Below are 21,082 nucleotides of genomic sequence, written 5' to 3'. Positions count from 1 at the left end.
GAAAAACAACATGATCCTTTTTTCTCTTGATTCCAATGATCCCCTCCTCTTCTTGTCTGTCTCTCTCATCTCTCTCTATCTTCCTCCCTTTGCCCCTACTAGCCTGGAGTTATTGTAATTTACTGATGATTTGTCACTGTCACCCCCCCCATCCATGTCCTATCTGGGGAGCATTGTCTAAGCTCATTGGAGGTTTGTGTGTGTGTTTGGGGGGGGGTGTACATGCATGTCCGCCCGTGTGTGTGCGTCCGTCTGTCTGTGTGTGTGCGCTTGCCTGTATGTGATTGTGCGTCTGTCTGTGTGTGTGTGTTAAAGAAAGGGATGTCCCCACCCATGGTAAGGGCCATCATATTAACACAGACTTCATTAACAGGGTTAAATCTGGCTAATTATAATCCAATTAATAACAGGCACAATGACCTACCGCCCGCTTGTTACTAGAGGACCCAGCTGAACAGCTTCTGAGAGACAACCCTTCACCCCTTCACCTCCTCCCTCATCTTTCACTCCCTTACCCTCTTCACCAAACACCCCCTCGCCTCCTTCACTAAACACCTCCTCCCTCCTCCTCCAACTCATCCCCCCACACACACACTATCATCCCCATCACCTCCTCAGCCCCTCGCCTCCTTCACTAAACACCTCCTCCCTCCTCCTCCACCTCATCCCCCCACACACACACTATCATCCCCATCACCTCCTCAGCCCCTCGACTCCTTCACTAAACACCTCCTCCTCCACCTCATCCCCCCACACACACACACACTATCATCCCCCATCACCTCCTCAGCCCCTCACCTCCTTCACTAAACAACTCCTCCCTCGAACCTCCTCATCCCGCCCACACACACTATCATCCCCATCACCTCCTCAGTCCCTCGCCTCCTTCACTAAACACTCCCTCCCTCCTCCTCCACCTCATCCCCCCCACACACTATCATCCCCATCACCTCCTCAGCCCCTCGCCTCCTTCACTAAACACCTCCTCCCTCCTCCTCCACCTCATCCCCCCACACACACACTATCATCCCCCATCACCTCCTCAGCCCCTCGACTCCTACACGAAACACCTCCTCCCTCCTCCTCCACTCCCCCCCCCCCACACACACTATCATCCCCATCACCTCCTCAGCCCCTCACCTTCTTCACTAAACACCTCCTCCCTCCTCCTCCACCTCATCCCCCCACACACACACTATCATCCCCCATCACCTCCTTAGCCCCTCACCTCCTTCACTAAACACCTCCTCCCTCCTCCTCCACCTCATCCCCCCACACACACACTATCATCCCCATCACCTCTTCAGCCCCTTGACTCCTTCACTAAACACCTCCTCCCTCTAACCCCCTCACCCCCCACACACACTATCATCCTCCATCATCTCCTCAGCCCCTCGCCTCCTTCACTAAACACCCCCTCCCTCCTCTTCCACCTCATTCTCCCCACACACACTATCATCCCCCATCACCTCCTCAGCCCCTCGCTTCCTTCACTAAACACCCCCTCCCTCTAACCTCCTCACCCCCCCCACACACACACTGTCATCCCCATCACCTCCTCAGCCTCATCTCTCTTGCCCGTGATGTTTTTCATAGGGGTGAGGCTCAGTTGATGGAGGAGAGGGGAGGGGAGGAGAAGAAAGTAAGGAGGGGGTGAACATATTTGTGTTCATGGTTTGGAGGAAAATAGATAAATGGCCTCAGTGTTTTATTTGGTTTTAATGAAGTAGGGATTGAGGGACTCCTCCATCCCCCTGGCATTAGACTGGGATTCCCCCCCCCTTTCCCCTCCTCGCCTGTCCTCCCTGTCCCCTCCTACGCACGCACGCACGCACACACACACACACACACACACACAAAAACAGTCACACACCACGCCAATCTCTGACCTACATGCAGGTCCACAAAAAGGATATCATGCTCTGTTTGCATGTGGGTACACCTCTCTCCCTCCCTCCTCCCTCCCTCCTTCCCTCCCTCCTTCTTGGATAAACAAGCCTGTGTTGTTCTCTCTCAGGCGTGAATGAATGAAGGGTCAGGGGGAAAGGGGATGGTGGACGGCGTACAGAGCACCTCTGCAATGATCAGTGTCCCCTGGCCTCTCTGGCTAAACGATGGACTCTGGCTAAATGATGGACCCTCTGAGAGCCTTTGCATCCCAAATGGCACCTATTTCCTACAGAATGCACTACTTTTTACCAGGGCCCATAGGAAATAGAGTGCCATTTGGAACTCAGATTAAGACCTCGGTCCCCGACCAGCCAACCAACCCCCTGGATAGTGGCTGTATTAGTTTATCCACCTTATGAGCCTGGGCTCGGGGTCGGCATTAATTGGATACTCAGGCTGTGGCCCAAAAGAAGACCAGGAGGAAAACAACCAGGCCTCTCCTCCTCTCATCCCTTCTTTCCCTGGGACTTCATTAAGACGAGGGTGAAGGGACATCCTGGGGGAAAAGAAGGGACTCAGGCTTCATGTAGAACACACACACACACTACGATTGAACATATGCACACGCACACAAACATATACATATACAGTACAAACACTGACGTACTGCTGTGCATGGACACGCACTGTACACACACACTACGCACACACACACACACACACACACACACACACACACACACACACACACACACACACACACACACTTCCACACATAAACAGTGTGACCCAGTTGCACAGCCTGAGCAAACCTGTGGAGAGAGGAAGGAGAGATGTTAATTACACACAGAGGGTATGTATTCCTCTTCCTCAGTTCAGACCCCAGAAATATTAGAAATTCATTAACAGAATCAATATGAATTTTAAATGATATGATATTCCTTACCGTACCGCGTAGTGTGTGTGTGTGTGTGTGCGTGCGTGCGTGCGTGCGTGCTCTGGTGGTAAAGGCGTGTTGTATTTGCCCTATGCGGATGGAACTGCAGCCTTGTGTCTGTCTGTTTCTTTAGAGGAATGTGTGTGTGTAGGCACATGTTTATGTTCGGTACTTTACTTATAAATTCATCATTGGCGAGGCTTTGCTTGTGATTAATTGTGACTTGTGTGTCTTTCCGTTTTAGTGCCAGTCTGACACGGACACTGCCGCCATACAGGCGCCAAGCCTTGTAATGAAGTTGATTTGTTAATGTTGCTGCCACACAGGATGAAAGCCTGTCTAATCAGGCCGCCCTGCCCACCCCACCAGTCACATACTATCTTCTCAGACGGGCAGCCTTAGTGGGACTGATTGCAGTGTGTTACACCATACAGTAGTTGTTGTGTACCTACTGAGGTTAGTGAAATACTAGTGTTTTTAAAAGGCATTAGCCTAGACAGCTCCAGCTCTTCTCTGAGCTCACTCTGTGCTTGTGTTTCATCCTCTTATCTACTCTGGCTGCATAGCTTTTCCTCCATTCAACCCACATGGGGAAATATAGAAGAGATGCTGATTGAAATAAACAGAAGGCTAGAACTACAGTAGATAGATATTCTCCTCTAATTGTTCCATTTTGTGTACTTTTGTGTTAGTCATCAAGTTCCCTGACGTCACGACAGGCCTGATTACCAACAACGACGAGACGGCCTACAGGGAGGAGGTAGGCATTCTGACAGTGTGGTGCCAGGTAAACAACCTCTCCCTCAACGCCAGTAAAACAAAGGAGCTGATTGTGGACTTCAGGAAGGACCAAGCTGGGTACGCTCCATCCTAATCAATGGGGCCACCGTGGAGACGGTCAAAAACACATCTCCAAGTAGCTGAAATGGTCAAACCACACATACCCTGTGGTGAAGAAGGCAGGCCTGTCCCCCGAGGGCCCTCACAGTGTTCTACAGGAGCACCATCGAGAGCATACTGTCGGGCTGCCCCCCGATTTTATATGTATCATTGTCATAGTTGTAAACATGTATATGTTGTTATTAAATATTTAAAGTATTTTTTATTATTATATTTTCGTGATTACGATCTTGTCTCATGGCTGTAACTCCCCAACGGGCTCGGGAGGCGAAGGTCGAGTCATGCGTCCTCCGAAACATGACCCGCCAAGCCGTGCTTCGTAACACCCGCCCGCGTAACCCGGAAGCCAGCTGCACCAATGTGTCGGAGGAAACACCGCTTATCTGACGACCGAATTCAGCCTGCATGTGCCCGGCCCACCACAAGGAGTCTCTAGAGCGCGATGAGCCAAGTAAAGCCCCCCCGGCCAAACCCTCCCCTAACCAGGAAGATGCGCCGCCCTATGGTACTCCCGGTCACGGCTGGTTGTGACACAGCCGTAGTGACGCCGCAACACTGCGATGCAGTGCCTTAGACTGCTAAGAATTTCACTGTACACTGCAACAACATCTGTTCATGTGACTAAATATAATCTATCTATCTGTCTGTCTATCTGTCTGTCTGTCTGTCTAATGTTACTTACTGGTCTACTCTGTCCATCCCACGTGGATTTACTTACTGTAGAATACTAAATAAAGAAAGAGAAAAGAGATAAGAAAAGAGATGCCCAAAGACTCATTGTGTCTGGCTATGAACCGGTTATCAAAGAGAGGTTTAACTTTTAATGGAGGGCTATAAATATAGCATCAGCAGTGCTCTCACTGTAGTGGTGGCTGCCTGTGTCTCGGCGGGGCGGTGATAACATGTTGCTGTTGTCCTGAAGCTCGCCTGCAGACTGCCCTGGAGGGAGCACTCTCCACGGACACTATGGAGCCCCCTGCCCTGATCCCCCTCACACACACACACACACACACACGCTCTTATGCAGGCACGCACACACATACACAAGCATACAGGCACACACACAAACCCGTTCACCCTTTAATCCCATTACGCAAACACGGTTGTGTACACATAGACAATATATACAAAAGTATGTGGACAACCCTTCAAATTAGTGGATTCGGCTATTTCAGCCATACAGCATACAATGACATTCTAGACGATTCTGTGCTTCCAACTTTGTAGCAACAGTTTGGGGAAGGCCCTTTCCTGTTTCAGCATGACAATGCCCCCATTCACAAAGCGAGGTCCATACAGAAATGGTTTGTCGAGATCGGTGTGGAAGAACTTGACTGGCCTGCATAGAGCCCTGACCTGAACCCCAACGAACACCTTTTGGAAGAATTGGAACGCTGGCTGCGAGCCAGGCCTAATCGCCAAACATCAGTGCCCGTCTTCACTAATGCTCTTGTGGCTGAATGGAAGCAAGTCCCCAAAGCAATGTTCCAACATCTAGTGGAAAGCCTTCCTTGAAGAGTGGAGGCTGTTATAGCAGCAAAGGGGGACCAACTCCGTATTAATGCCCATGGTTTTGGAATGAGATGTTCGACGAGCTTACTTTTGGTCATGAAGTGTGCTGGTGTTTTTACAGTATTTTATGTCCAACAGAAAAACATGGGGGGCCAAATAAAATCACCCGCGGGCCACCAGTTGGGGAACCCTGCAACACAACACTTTTTTGACCAGACCCCAGTGTGATCTATTTAAAATGAGTGCACTACATAGGGAATAGGGTGCCATTTGGGATGCATTCAGTGGGGGAAAAAAGTATTTAGTCAGCCACCAATTGTGCAAGTTCTCCCACTTAAAAAGATGAGAGAGGCCTGTAATTTTCATCATAGGTACACGTCAACTATGACAGACACATTGAGGAAAGAAAATCCAGAAAATCACATTGTAGGATTTTTTATGAATTTATTTGCAAATTATGGTAGAAAATAAGTATTTGGTCACCTACAAACAAGCAAGATTTCTGGCTCTCACAGACCTGTAACTTCTTCTTTAAGAGGCTCCTCTGTCCTCCACTCGTTACTTGTATTAATGGCACCTGTTTGAACTTGTTATCAGTATAAAAGACACCTGTCCACAACCTCAAACTGTCACACTCCAAACTCCACTATGGCCAAGACCAAAGAGCTGTCAAAGGACACCAGAAACAAAATTGTAGACCTGCACCAGGCTGGTAAGATTGAATCTGCAATAGGTAAGCAGTTTGGTTTGAAGAAATCAACTGTGGGAGCAATTATTAGGAAATGGAAGACATACAAGACCACTGATAATCTCCCTCGATCTGGGGCTCCACGCAAGATCTCACCCCGTGGGGTCAAAATGATCACAAGAACGGTGAGCAAAAATCCCAGAACCACACGAGGGGACCTAGTGAATGACCTGCAGAGAGCTGGGACCAAAGTAACAAAGCCTACCATCAGTAACACACTACGCCGCCAGGGACTCAAATCCTGCAGTGCCAGACGTGTCCCCCTGCTTAAGCCAGTACATGTCCAGGCCCGTCTGAAGTTTGCTAGAGTGCATTTGGATGATCCAGAAGAGGATTGGGAGAATGTCATATGGTCAGATCAAACCAAAATATAACTTTTTGGTAAAAACTCAACTCGTCGTGTTTGGAGGACAAATAATGCTGAGTTGCATCCAAAGAACACCATATCTACTGTGAAGCATGGGGGTGGAAACATCATGCTTTGGGGCTGTTTTTCTGCAAAGGGACCAGGACGACTGATCCGTGTAAAGGAAAGAATGAATGGGGCCATGTATCGTGAGATTTTGAGTGAAAACCTCCTTCCATCAGCAAGGGCATTGAAGATGAAACGTGGCTGGGTCTTTCAGCATGACAATGATCCCAAACACAACGCCCGGGCAACGAAGGAGTGGCTTCGTAAGAAGCATTTCAAGGTCCTGGAGTGGCCTAGCCAGTCTCCAGATCTCAACCCCATAGAAAATCTTTGGAGGGAGTTGAAAGTCCGTGTTGCCCAGCGACAGCTCCAAAACATCACTGCTCTAGAGGAGATCTGCATGGAGGAATGGGCCAAAATACCAGCAACAGTGTGTGAAAACCTTGTGAAGACTTACAGAAAACGTTTGACCTGTGTCATTGCCAACAAAGGGTATATAACAAAGTATTGAGAAACTTTTGTTATTGACCAAATACTTATTTTCCACCATAATTTGCAAATAAATTCATTAAAAATCCTACAATGTGATTTTCTGGATATATTTTTCTCATTTTGTCTGTCATAGTTGACGTGTACCTATGATGAAAATTACAGGCCTCTCTCATCTTTTTAAGTGGGAGAACTTGCACAATTGGTGGCTGACTAAATACTTTTTTCCCCCACTGTATATAAACTGTCAGCTAGAGCAGAGCGCTTCAGTGCTGCCTAGTGCTAGCTGTCCTACCCTTACCTCGAGGCATGTCTTCAGGCCCTCTTCATAAATGTTTCTTTAGTTCCTGCCAGGGGGAAACAGGGACAAAAGTGCTTCTCTCTCTCACTCACTCAGGACACAACACAGCTGTTAAGCATCAGTTGTGTTTTGTAGGTTTTAGAGGGTCATTTGGCCCATTAAGTTGGGTTTTCTTTTGTCATCATGTGGCACTAATGGTCCTCCAAGGGAGCTCTCAGAGGAGAGGCTAGGTATAAGGATTCTATTCATATAGTAGCCTATAGAGTACAATTGTTTTTATATAGTATCCTATTGATTATAATCGTTTTTATATAGTATCCTATAGATTGCAATTGTGTTTATATAGTATCCTATAGATTAGAATTGTTTTTATATAGTATCCTATAGATTAGAATTGTGTTTATATAGTATCCTACAGTATGTCTTACAATGAGTCTGTCACCTTGCACTGTGTTCATAAAAGTAACTTAATATCCATCTATATAGAGGATGTCCCCTTACTCTTGCAATTTACGTTAGGGGACCCCCCTAGATTTGACTCCAAATCCTATGGCGGCCAAAATCTAATATGGCTGCCACATTACCATTAAATGGTGGTTTAATCACCTGTATATGTGCATGTTTTAATTTGTGTACTGTACTTATGACCTGTACTCAATACTATTTGTGTGTACTTCAACTATGTTGGGAATCCAATATGCCTACCATATACACTCAAACACCTTTGTCTGGATATATAAAAAGGCAGCAGACTTATTGGCATGGCAACACCAAGTATTTAAAGTTACAAGCCTCTTTGAGGATCAATGAGGCAACTGGGAGGCTCCAACGAAAGGAAAGAGAATCCAACCCTTGACTCTGACGTCCTCTCCCTAGCTCTACAACTTGCCCCCAACTGTTGTATAACTTGCCCCTCCAGGATTGGACTCTTAGGTAACCTCCTTATCATTTAGAAGTGAGCTTTGATTAATCGCTAGTCCAATACATCTGCCTGAATCCAACATGACCTCCTGCTGGCTCACTGGATTTGTGATTAGGACTGGGCTAATTAAATTTATGTTTTTGCGCGATATTGCAAATGCCTGTATCACAGAATCAAGGTTTTTAGTTTTTTTCATTTTTATGAGCTTTTATGTCCGCTTGTTCTCATGTTGTCTTTTTGGTCTCATATCTCCTTCGCTCCTTCTGTGCTATAGACCTTCCCATTTACACAAGATACAGTGGGGAAAAAAGTATTTAGTCAGCCACCAATTGTGCAAGTTCTCCCACTTAAAAAGATGAGAGAGGCCTGTAATTTTCATCATAGGTACACGTCAACTATGACAGACAAAATGAGATTTTTTTTTCCAGAAAATCACATTGTAGGATTTTTAATGAATTTATTTGCAAATTAAGTTTCTCAATACTTTGTTATATACCCTTTGTTGGCAATGACACAGGTCAAACGTTTTCTGTAAGTCTTCACAAGGTTTTCACACACTGTTGCTGGTATTTTGGCCCATTTCTCCATGCAGATCTCCTCTAGAGCAGTGATGTTTTGGGGCTGTCGCTGGGCAACACAGACTTTCAACTCCCTCCAAAGATTTTCTATGGGGTTGAGATCTGGAGACTGGCTAGGCCACTCCAGGACCTTGAAATGCTTCTTACGAAGCCACTCCTTTGTTGCCCGGGCGGTGTGTTTGGGATCATTGTCATGCTGAAAGACCCAGCCACGTTTCATCTTCAATGCCCTTGCTGATGGAAGGAGGTTTTCACTCAAAATCTCATGATACATGGCCCCATTCATTATTTCCCTTTACACGGATCAGTCGTCCTGGTCCCTTTGCAGAAAAACAGCCCCAAAGCATGATGTTTCCACCCCCATGCTTCACAGTAGGTATGGTGTTCTTTGGATGCAACTCAGCATTCTTTGTCCTCCAAACACGACGAGTTGAGTTTTTACCAAAAAGTTCTATTTTGGTTTCATCTGACCATATGACATTCTCCCAATCCTCTTCTGGATCATCCAAATGCACTCTAGCAAACTTCAGACGGGCCTGGACATGTACTGGCTTAAGCAGGGGGACACGTCTGGCACTGCAGGATTTGATTCCCTGGCGGCGTAGTGTGTTACTGATGGTAGGCTTTGTTACTTTGGTCCCAGCTCTCTGCAGGTCATTCACTAGGTCCCCCCGTGTGGTTCTGGGATTTTTGCTCACCGTTCTTGCGATCATTTTGACCCCACGGGGTGAGATCTTGCGTGGAGCCCCAGATCGAGGGAGATTATCAGTGGTCTTGTATGTCTTCCATTTCCTAATAATTGCTCCCACAGTTGATTTCTTCAAACCAAGCTGCTTACCTATTGCAGATTCAGTCTTCGCAGCCTGGTGCAGGTCTACAATTTTGTTTCTGGTGTCCTTTGACAGCTCTTTGGTCTTGGCCATAGTGGAGTTTGGAGTGTGACAGTTTGAGGTTGTGGACAGGTGTCTTTTATACTGATAACAAGTTCAAACAGGTGCCATTAATACAGGTAACGAGTGGAGGACAGAGGAGCCTCTTAAAGAAGAAGTTACAGGTCTGTGAGAGCCAGAAATCTTGCTTGTTTGTAGGTGACCAAATACTTATTTTCCACCATAATTTGCAAATAAATTCATTAAAAATCCTACAATGTGATTTTCTGGAGAAAAAAAATCTCAATTTGTCTGTCATAGTTGACGTGTACATATGATGAAAATTACAGGCCTCTCTCATCTTTTTAAGTGGGAGAACTTGCACAATTGGTAGCTGACTAAATACTTTTTTTCCCCCACTGAATCTGTATATGATGACGAGATGCTCATGACTCCACCCTAACAATGGGAGTCGTTGTCCCAAAGGCGGGAAGGTAGGCGACAAGCTTAGGTTCAGAATACAGTGGCTTGCGAAAGTACACTGCTCAAAAAAATAAAGGGAGCACTTAAACAACACAATGTAACTCCAAGTCAATCACACTTCTGTGAAATCAAACTGTCCACTTAGGAAGCAACACTGATTGACAATACATTTCACATGCTGTTGTGCAAATGGAATAGACAACAGGTGGAAATTATAGGCAATTAGCAAGACACCCCCAATAAAGGACTGGTTTTGCAGGTGGTGACCACAGACCACTTCTCAGTTCCTATGCTTCCTGGCTGATGTTTTGGTCACTTTTGAATGCTGGATGTTTCTTCACTCTAGTGTTAGCATGAGGCGGAGAGTACAACCCACACAACTGGCTCAGGTAGTGCAGCTCATCCAGGATGGCACATCAATGCGAGCTGTGGCAAGAAGGTTTGCTGTGTCTGTCAGCGTAGTGTCCAGAGCATGGAGGCGCTACCAGGAGACAGGCCAGTACATCAGGAGACGTGGAGGAGGCCGTAGGAGGGCAACAACCCAGCAGCAGGACTGCTACCTCCGCCTTTGTGCAAGGAGGAGCAGGAGGAGCACTGCCAGAGCCCTGCAAAATGACCTCCAGCAGGCCACAAATGTGCATGTGTCTGCTCAAACGGTCAGAACTCCATGAGGGTGGTATGAGGGCCCGACGTCCACAGGTGGGGGTTGTGCTTACAGCCCAAGACCGTGCAGGACGTTGGGCATTTGCCAGAGAACACCAAGATTGGCAAATTCGCCACTGGCGCCCTGTGCTCTTCACAGATGAAAGCAGGTTCACACTGAGCACATGTGACAGACGTGACAGAGTCTGGAGTCGCCGTGGAGAACGTTCTGCTGCCTGCAACATCCTCCAGCATGACCGGTTTGGCGGTGGGTCAGTCATGGTGTGGGGTGGCATTTCTTTGAGGGGCCGCACAGCCCTCCATGTGCTCGCCAGAGGTAGCCTGACTGCCATTAGGTACCGAGATGAGATCCTCAGACCCCTTGTGAGACCATATGCTGGTGCTGTTGGCCCTGGGTTCCTCCTAATGCAAGACAATGCTAGACCTCATGTGGCTGGAGTGTGTCAGCAGGAAGGCATTGATGCTATGGACTGGCCCGCCCGTTCCCCAGACCTGAATCCAATTGAGCACATCTGGGACATCATGTCTCGCTCCATCCACCAACGCCACGTTGCACCACAGACTGTCCAGGAGTTGGCGGATGCTTTAGTCCAGGTCTGGGAGGAGATCCCTCAGGAGACCATCCGCCACCTCATCAGGAGCATGCCCAGGCGTTGTAGGGAAGTCATACAGGCACGTGAAGGCCACACACACTACTGAGCCTCATTTTGACTTGTTTTAAGGACATTACATCAAAGCTGGATCAGCCTGTAGTGTGGTTTTCCACTTTAATTTTGAGGGTGACTCCAAATCCAGACCTCCATGGGTTGATACATTTGATTTCCATTGATAATTTTTGTGTGATTTTGTTGTCAGCACATTCAACTATGTAAAGAAAAAAGTATTTAATAAGATTATTTCATTCATTCAGATCTAGGATGTGTTATTTCAGTGTTCCCTTTATTTTTTTGAGCAGTGTATTTACCCCCCTTGGCATTTTTCCTATTTTGTTGCCTTATAAACTGGAATTAAAATAGATTTTTGGGGGGTTTGTATCATTTGATTTACACAACATGCCTACCACTTTGAAGATGCAAAAACATTTTTTCACAAGAAATAAGACAAAAAAACAGAAAACTTGAGTGTGCATAACTATTCACCCTCACAAAGTCAATACTTTGTAGAGCCACCTTTTGCAGAAATTACAACTGCAAGTCTCTTGGGGTATGTCTCTATAAGCTTGGCACATCTAGCCACTGGGATTTTTGCCCATTCTTCAAGGCAAAACTGCTCCAGCTCCTTCAAGTTGGATGGGTTCCGCTGGTGTACAGCAATCTTGAAGTCATACCACAGATTCTCAGTTGGATTGAGGTGTGGGCTTTGACTAGGCCATTCCAAGACATTTAAATGTTTCCCCTTAAACCACTCGAGTGTTCTTTTAGCAGTATGCTTAGGGTCATTGTCCTGCTGGAAGGTGAACCTCCGTCCCAGTCTCAAATCTCTGGAAGACTGAAACAGGTTTCCCTCAAGAATTTCCCTGTATTTAGCGCCATCCATCATTCCTTCAATTCTGACCAGTTTCCCAGTTCCTGCCGATTAAAAACATCCCCACAGCATGATGCTGCCACACCCATACTTTCTCGGGGTTATGAGTATTGGGTTTGCGCCAGACATAGCGTTTTCCTTTCAGGCCAAAAAGCTCAATTTTAGTCTCATCTGACCAAAGTACCTTCTTCCATATGTTTGGGGAGTCTCCCACATGCCTTTTGGTGAACACCAAACGTGTTTGCTTATTTTTTTTCTTTAAGCAATGGCTTTTTTTCTGGCCACTCTTCCGTAAAGCCCAGCTCTGTGGAGTTTACGGCTTAAAGTGGTCCTATGGACAGATACTCCGCTGTGGAGCTTTGCAGCTCCTTCAGGGTTGTCTTTGGTCTCTTTGTCGCCTCTCTGATTAATGCCCTCCTTGCCTGGTCCGTGAGTTTTGGTGGGCGGCCCTCTCTTGGCAGGTTTGTTGTGGTGCCATATTCTTTCAATTTTTTTATAATGGATTTAATGGTGCTCCATGGGATGTTCAAAGTGTCTGATATTTTTGTATAACCCAACCCTGATCTGTAGTTCTCCACAACTTTGTCCCTGACCTGTTTGGAGAGCACCTTGGTCTTCAAAAAATCTGTGGAGGGAGCTGATCGAGTTGCCAAACGTCAGCCTCGAAACCTTAATGACTTGGAGAAGATCCGCAACGAGGAGTGGGACAAAATCCCTCCTGAGATGTGTGCAAGCCTGGTGGCCAACTACAAGAAACGTCTGACCTCTGTGATTGCCAACAAGGGTTTTGCCACCAAGTACTAAGTCATGTTTTGCAGAGGGGTCAAATACTTATTTCCCTCATTAAAATGCAAATCAATTTATAACATTTTTGACATGTGTTTTTCTGGATTTTTTGGTTGTTATTCTGTCTCTCACTGTTCAAATAAACCTACCATTAAAATTATAGACTGATCATGTCTTTGTCAGTGGGCAAACATACAAAATCAGCAGGGGATAAAATAAATGTTTTCCCTCACTGTATATACTGAGATCATGTGACAGATCATGTGACACTTAGACTGCACACAGGTGGACTTTATTTAACTAATTATGTGACTGAAGGTAATTTGTTGCAACAGATCTTATTTAGGGGCTTCATAGCAAAGGGGGAATACATATGCATGCACCACTTTTCCGTCATTTATTTTTTAGAGTTTTTTTAAACAAGTTTTTTTTTTCATTTCACTTCACCAATTTGGACTTTTTTGTGTATGTCCATTGCATGAAATCCAAATAAAAAATCAATTTAAATTACAGGTTGTAATGCAACAAAATAAGAAAAATGGCAAGGGGGATGAATACTTTTGCAAGGCACTGTAAGCCCATAGAAAAGCATTGGGCTTATTTTGGACAGATTTCTCCCTAGCCCCTCCCTCTACCACTCACAACAACAAAAATGAAGAGATCACTTCTTCCTCTCTGACAAACTGTTTCAACTCGCTATTCGCATTTGAGGTTCGGTCCAACAGAATCGGTCATATGGACATGGAAACACATGGAGACATTATTTTACTGTAATAGAGGAGAAAATAATAATAATAATATGCCATTTAGCAGACACTTTTATCCAAAGCGACTTACAGTCATGCGTGCATACATTTTTTGTGTATGGGTGGTCCCGGGGATCGAACCCACTACCTTGGCGTTACAAGCGCCGTGCTCTACCAGCTGAGCTAAGTTAACCTTTCGAACCATTCCCTGTTTATGTTTCAACTCCTCAAATTTCGAGCAGAGCAGACGCTACTAAAACGGATGTACCAGTGAACATTCATTCTGGAAAATGAATGCTCAGTTTGTCGCGCGTGCATTACGGTAACACGTATCGCTAGCAAACACACAGAAGAGAATGATGAATTATAGTGAATAAAATATTGAATGAGAACATTCTCATTCAATATTTTATTCAATATAATTCATCATTCTCTTCTGTGTGTTTGTTTGTGTGATTAGTGTGTTCAAGTCTGTGCTTGCAGGTTAGGTTGCCAGAATGGCCCCTTAACATATTACCGCTACTGTCATGCACACCTTTCTTTTCACACACAGTGCTGCTGCTGCTGATGCAATCACGTTGGTTGCACTTGTGTGTGTGGTGTTGTTGTTATTGTTGCTGGTATAGCAATTGTGTGTGCACGTGCATGTTTGTGTGTGTATACATAACATAAGAGTTGTTCTTCTGTGTGTCCAAGGTGTCCTTGGAGATCAATCCCCTGCATCTTCTCTTTAATGAAGCCCCAGCGAGGCACTTGGGAGTGAGGGTAGAGAAAGAGCTATGACCGGCCTCCTCTGGGTCACAAGGCTTTTAATTGGGTCTTAGTAGTTTAATAATGCTGGAGGCTGGGTGACCTCCCTCTCTCGGCCACTTTATAACCACTACCCTGACATTTCTAAAGCACTTGGCCTCGCTAAACAACAGGATCCAACAGGGACCCATTTCCCCAGTCCCCACCACCAGCATTAGGCCTTTTGTTGACACGATGGCCATTATTTTTCAAGGCAACAGGGTCTTAATCTAGGAGGTGGTGTGTTTAGACTGCCCAGGTCCCAGTGCACAAAAACATACACACTCATTTACACATACACTACCAATCAAAGTTTTGGACACACCTACTCATTCAAGGGTTTTTATTTATTTTTACAATTTTTTACATTGTAAAATAATAGTGAAGACATCAAAACTATGAAATAACACATATGGAATCATGTAGTAACCAAAAAAAGTGTTAAATAAATCAAAATATATTTTATAGTTGAGATTCTTCAAATAGCCACCCTTTGCCTTGATGACAGCTTTGCACACTCTTTGCATTCTCTCAACCAGCTTCATGAGGTAGTCACCTGGAATGCGTTTGAGCCAATCAGTTGTGTTGTGAGAAGGTAAGGGGGGTATACAGAAGATAGCCCTATTTGGTAAAAGACCAAGTCCATATTATGGCAAGAACAGATCAAATAAGTAAAGAGAAACGACAGTCCATCATTACTTTAAGACATGAAAGTCAGTCAATACAGAAAATGTCAAGAACTTTGAAAGTTTCTTCAAGTGCAGTCGCAAAAACCATCAAGCTCTATGACGAAACTGGCTCTCGTGAGGACCGCCACAGGAATGGAAGACCCAAAGTTACCTCTGCTGCAGAGGATGAGTTCATTAGAGTTACCAGCCTCAGAAATTGCAGCCCAAATAAATGCTTCACAGAGTTCAAGTAACAGACACATCTCAACATCAACTGTTCAAAGGGGACTGTGTGAAGCAGGCCTTCATGGTCGAATTGTCCTTCTAGACCTGTCTGCTGCCTTTGATACTGTGAACCATCAGATCCTCCTCTCCACCCTCTCCGAGCTGGGCATCTCCGGCGCGGCTCACTCCTGGATTGCGTCCTACCTGACCGGTCGCTCCTACCAAGTGGCGTGGCGAGAAGCTGTCTCCGCACCACGTGCTCTCACCACTGGTGTCCCCCAGGGCTCAGTTCTAGGCCCTCTCCTATTCTCCCTATACACCAAGTCACTTGGCTCTGTCATATCCTCACATGGCCTCTCCTATCATTGCTACGCTGACGATACACAACTAATCTTCTCCTTTCCCCCTTCTGATAACCAGGTGGCGAATCGCATCTCTGCATGTCTGGCAGACATATCAGTATGGATGACGGATCACCACCTCAAGCTGAACCCTGGCAAGACGGAGCTGCTCTTCCTCCCGGGGAAGGACTGCCCGTTCCATGATCTCGCCATCACGGTTGACAACTCCGTTGTGTCCTCCTCCCAGAGTGCGAAGAGCCTTGGCGTGACCCTGGACAACACCCTGTCGTTCTCCGCTAACATCAAGGCGGTGACCCGATCCTGCAGGTTCATGCTCTACAACATTCGGAGAGTACGACCCTGCCTTACACAGGAAGCGGCACAGGTCCTAATCCAGGCACTTGTCATCTCCCGTCTGGATTACTGCAACTCGCTGTTGGCTGGCCTCCCTGCCTGTGCCATTAAACCCCTACAACTCATCCAGAATGCCGCAGCCCGTCTGGTGTTCAACCTTCCCAAGTTCTCTCACGTCACCCCCTCCTCCGCACACTCCACTGGCTTCCAGTTGAAGCTCGCATCCGTTACAAGACCATGGTGCTTGCCTATGGAGCAGTGAGGGGAACGGCACCTCCGTACCATCAGGCTCTGATCAGTCCCTACACCCAAACGAGGGCATTGCGTTCATCCACCTCTGGCCTGCTGGCTCCCCTTCCTCTGCGGAAGCATAGTTCCCGCTCAGCCCAGTCAAAACTGTTCGCTGCTCTGGCACCCCAATGGTGGAACAAGCTCCCTCACGACGCCAGGACAGCGGAGTCACTCACCACCTTCCGGAGACATTTGAAACCCCACCTCTTTAAGGAATACCTGGGATAGGATAAATTAATCCTTCTACCCCCCCAAAAAAAAAGAAAATTGTAAAGTGCTTATCCCACTGGCTATAGGGTGAATGCACCAATTTGTAAGTCGCTCTGGATAAGAGCGTCTGCTAAATGACGTAAATGTGCCCTTGAGCAAGGCACTTAACCCTAATTGCTCCTGTAAGTCGCTCTGGATAAGAGCGTCTGCTAAATGACTAAAATGTAAATGTAAAAATGAATTGCTGCAAATAAACCACTACTAAAGGACACCAATAAGAAGAAGAGACCTCCTTGGGCCAAGAAACACGAGCAATGGACATTAGACCGGTGGAAATGTGTCCTTTGGTCTGATGTCCAAATTGGAGATTTTTGGTTCCAACCGCCGTGTCTTTGTGAGATACAGTGTGGGTGAACGGATGATCTCCACATGTGTAGTTCCCACCGTAAAGCATGGAGGAGGAGTTGTTATGGTGTGGGGGTGCTTTGCTGGTGACACTGTCTGTGATTTATTTAGAATTCAAGGCACACTTAACCAGCATGGCTACCACAGCATTCTGCAGCAATACGCCATCCCATCTGGTTTGGGCTTAGTGGGACTATCATTTGTTTTTCCACAGGACAATGACCCAACACACCTCCAGGCTGTGTAAGGGCTATTTTACCAATTAGGAGAGTAATGGAGTGCTGCATCAGATGACCTGGCCTCCACAATCCCCCGACCTCATCCCAATTGAGATGGTTTTGGATGAGTCGGACGGCAGAGTGAAGGAAAAGGAGCCAACAAGGGCTCAGCATATGTGGGAAATCCTTCAAGACTGTTGGAAAAGCATTCCCGGTGAAGCTGGTTGAGAGAATGCCAAGTGTGCAAAGCTGTCATCAAGGCAAAGGGTGGCTATTGAAGAATCTCAAATATAAAATATAGTTTGATTTGTTTAACACTTTTTTCGTTACTTCAGGATTCCATGTGTTATTTCATAGTTTTGATGTCTTCACTATTATTGTATAATGTAGAAAATAGTAAAAATAAAGAAAAACCGTTGAATGAGTAGTGTCCAAACTTTTGACTGGTACTGTATTCAAACACAAGAGTGAACACACAATCACGCATATACACACACACAAACACACACACACATACACAGTCCTTATCTTTACAGTTTTTCTGCATCGCTAAAACACTAAACCCCATTCTCTGAACCAAATGCTCAGTGGCCTAAACCCATTTGTCAAATCAATCACTCTTTTTGCAAAACTCTAAACACATTCTCACTCACTAAAACACATTTCGCACTGTGATGCACTTGTGTTACAAAATGGTAAACACAGGCGGCAAAAGTTAAACACAACTACAACAAAGTTGTCAACGACTCCAAATTGTTCACACTTGTTTCTAATGATGTGATCAAACCAATTGTACAGAATATAAGCCAGTTCAGAGTGCACAGGTGGCACAGGTGCGTTGAATGTTGATACCAACAATGGATGGAAACAATGTGAGAGGCAGAGGAGGAAGAGTACGTGTAAGAGGTGGTGGACGAGGAGGAAGAGTACGAGGACGAGGAAGAGCAAGACCAAGAACAGTAATTTCAGAAGAAATTCGAGGAACTGTGATAGACCATGTTGTTGTTCATGGAATGACAATGAGGGAAGCAGGACAAAGGGTACAACCGAATTTGAGCAGATTCTCTGTGGCCACCATAATCAGGACATTCAGAGAAGAGAGCAGGTAATTGTTTATTTTTATTTTAGACATTGAAAGTGTACTGTATACATTTGATTCAGTACATCACTTTGTCAATAGAAAGGGGACTGGGGAAAAAATAATCATTTTCTTACCATACAATACTTTACATATAAATAATAATATGCCATTTAGCAGACGCTTTTATCCAAAGCGACTTACAGTCATGCGTGTATACATTTTTGTGTATGGGTGGTCCCGGGGATCGAACCCACTACCCTGGGGCTACAAGCGCTGTGCTCTACCAGCTGAGCTACAGAGGACCAGTAATGTATAGAAGTAATGTCCATTACTATTTTTACTGTATGATACGTTTGTAAGTGCATTTTCCCTTTTTGTAGAATTGCAAGACTACCACATGAGGGTGGAAGGCCTGCTATGTTCTCCCAACAGCAAGAGGCTCTCATTGTTGATATGGTCCTTCAAAACAATGCCATCCGACTGCATGAAATACAGCAAAGAGTTGTTGAACACAATGTAAACTTTGAAGGAATCAACAGTGTCAGCCTTTCTACTATTGACCGTGTCCTCCAGCTCAACAGGGTACGCATGAAGCAAGTGTACAGAGTACCCTTTGAGCGCAACTCAGAAAGGGTCAAAGATCTACGATTTCAGTATGTGCAAGTAAGTGTACACTCAGACACTTTCAGCGCTGATGCTTACAGTACAATGCTATGCTACTAGCCTACTGTTACTGTAAACTGCACTATATTGTGGTGTATGTAAATCAGGAGTGCATACAAATGCACTATTGCAGAAGTCTGTCTTTCTGTATCACTTACTAAACTACTTATTTATCTATTTTTATATATAGAGAGTGTTTTAATAGGATTCCATGGAAAGGCCCCATTAATACATTTTTGTAGATGAAGCAGGGTTCAATCTGGCGAAGAGGAGAAGGAGAGGCAGGAACATAATTGGCCATTGTGGAAGTCCCTGGCCAGCGTGGTGGAAGTGTCACCCTTTGTAAAGCCATAAGTAATCGTGGGGTTCTCCACCGTCATGCAACCCTGGGGCCATATAACACTGAACATCTTCTTACATTTCTGGGTGGTCTTCGGGATGTTTTGTTTGAGCGTGAGCAGCAGGATCATCAGCAGGCAGTGCATCCTGTCTATGTCGTGGTTTGGGACAATGTCAGCTTTCACCGTGGTGTCTGGATATGCGAGTGGTTCAACATCAACCAGTGATTCATAATGTTTGCCTTCCACCATACAGCCCTTTCCTCAACCCAATAGAATAGTTTTTCTCTGTGTGGCGGTGGAAGGTCTATGACCGAAACCCATATACCAGGGAAAATCTCTTACAGGCAATGGAATTGGCCTGTGGTGACATAGGTGTGGAGTGTTGTCAAGGCTGGATCCGGCACACCAGAGGGTTTTTCCCCCGTTGCCTGGCAAGGGACAACATTGCCTGTGATGTGAACGAAGTCCTCTGGCCGGAACCAGCACAAAGACGTGATGCTGAGGCAGAATTAATTTCTCATTGACTTTGATTTCGCAGTTGCACAACATTTTTGAGTGTACTGTAATGTGCTTTTCATTTAGAGTTTTCTTTGTTCTTTGGGCTTTTGCAGTTGGACTACTGTATTTTTATGCAAGTGCTGAATATACAGACATTCAATACTGTATTACTTGCAGTACTTACAGTATACAATATATTCACTGTACTAAGTTGTGATTACTATACTTTTTGCATTTACTATATACAATAAATAAAACAATCTTTAACTACATGCCCTGGACGCTGTGTTCTCAATTTTTTTGATGTGGTGTCTAATGAACGCTCTGTAGTGTTTATATATTGACTGGCTGTGTGTATGATCTGAAAGCATTGTTTGATTTTGAGCACAGATTAAATGGTTTTGAGGCGATTGTTTGATTTTGCCAGAAGAGTCAGGGGTTTTGTGAATGTAGTTTGAAGATTTGGTTTTGTGTTTAAAGTTTTGAGAAAATGGGTGAAGGTTTCAAGAAATGTGTCTTAGCAATCGAGAAAAACTGTAAGACCCAAGGTCCTTACACCGCAGGCGAAGAAAGCGCTGATGATCTCTGATCCCCCCCCCACCCCCCACCCCCCACTCACTAACACACACCACCCCTCGATCGCTCCCATCTACCTGTAACTCACATTTCATTAACTGTATCCCACTTGCCGAGAGAGAGAGTTAGGGTTAGGGAGCGTTCTGTTCAGAAGAAGTGCTCACTGAAAATAAGTGATGGCTGCATCAAAGCAGCCTGTCAGCTTTAAGGTAGACTTCATTATCAGGAGAGAGAGGAGAAGAGAGATACTTTGTTTTCAAACAGCCGTCTTGAACCGATGGTGTGGCAGACAGACAGACATAAAGTTAGTCTAATTAATAACAGCGTGTTCACTGCTCATCACCATCAACTGATATAATTTTAAGAGAGGGGTTGGCAGGCAGAAATCAAAACAGAATAACAGGCTGTTGACCTTATGCCAATGGCATTAATATATCCGCAATAACTACCACTTGGTTCTGGTTGAGTATTTTTGCATAGGGCTACATATGCCTACATAGAGCTACATATGCCTACATAGAGCTACATATGCCTACATAGAGCTACATATGCCTACATAGAGCTACATATGCCTACATTGCGCTACATGGGGCTACATAGGCCTATAGGGCAAGTATACCCACCAAACATTTACATTTTTATTTGAGATTTAATTACTGAGC

General features: G+C 45.5%; 1 long non-coding RNA gene across 1 annotated transcript; it reads left to right on the top strand.

The window, feature by feature from the left end:
• Window positions 1-2,063: 2,063 nt before the first annotated feature.
• LOC121544680 lies at window positions 2,064-3,938 on the top strand. Its single transcript, XR_005996140.2, has 2 exons — window positions 2,064-3,283; window positions 3,520-3,938. It is a non-coding gene; the product is annotated as an uncharacterized LOC121544680 (long non-coding RNA).
• Window positions 3,939-21,082: the final 17,144 nt, after the last annotated feature.

This window comes from Coregonus clupeaformis, unplaced genomic scaffold (assembly GCF_020615455.1).
Source record: "Coregonus clupeaformis isolate EN_2021a unplaced genomic scaffold, ASM2061545v1 scaf0681, whole genome shotgun sequence".
NCBI classification, from domain to species: Eukaryota; Metazoa; Chordata; class Actinopteri; order Salmoniformes; family Salmonidae; genus Coregonus; species Coregonus clupeaformis.
This window is presented reverse-complemented; position numbering and strand designations above follow the sequence as displayed.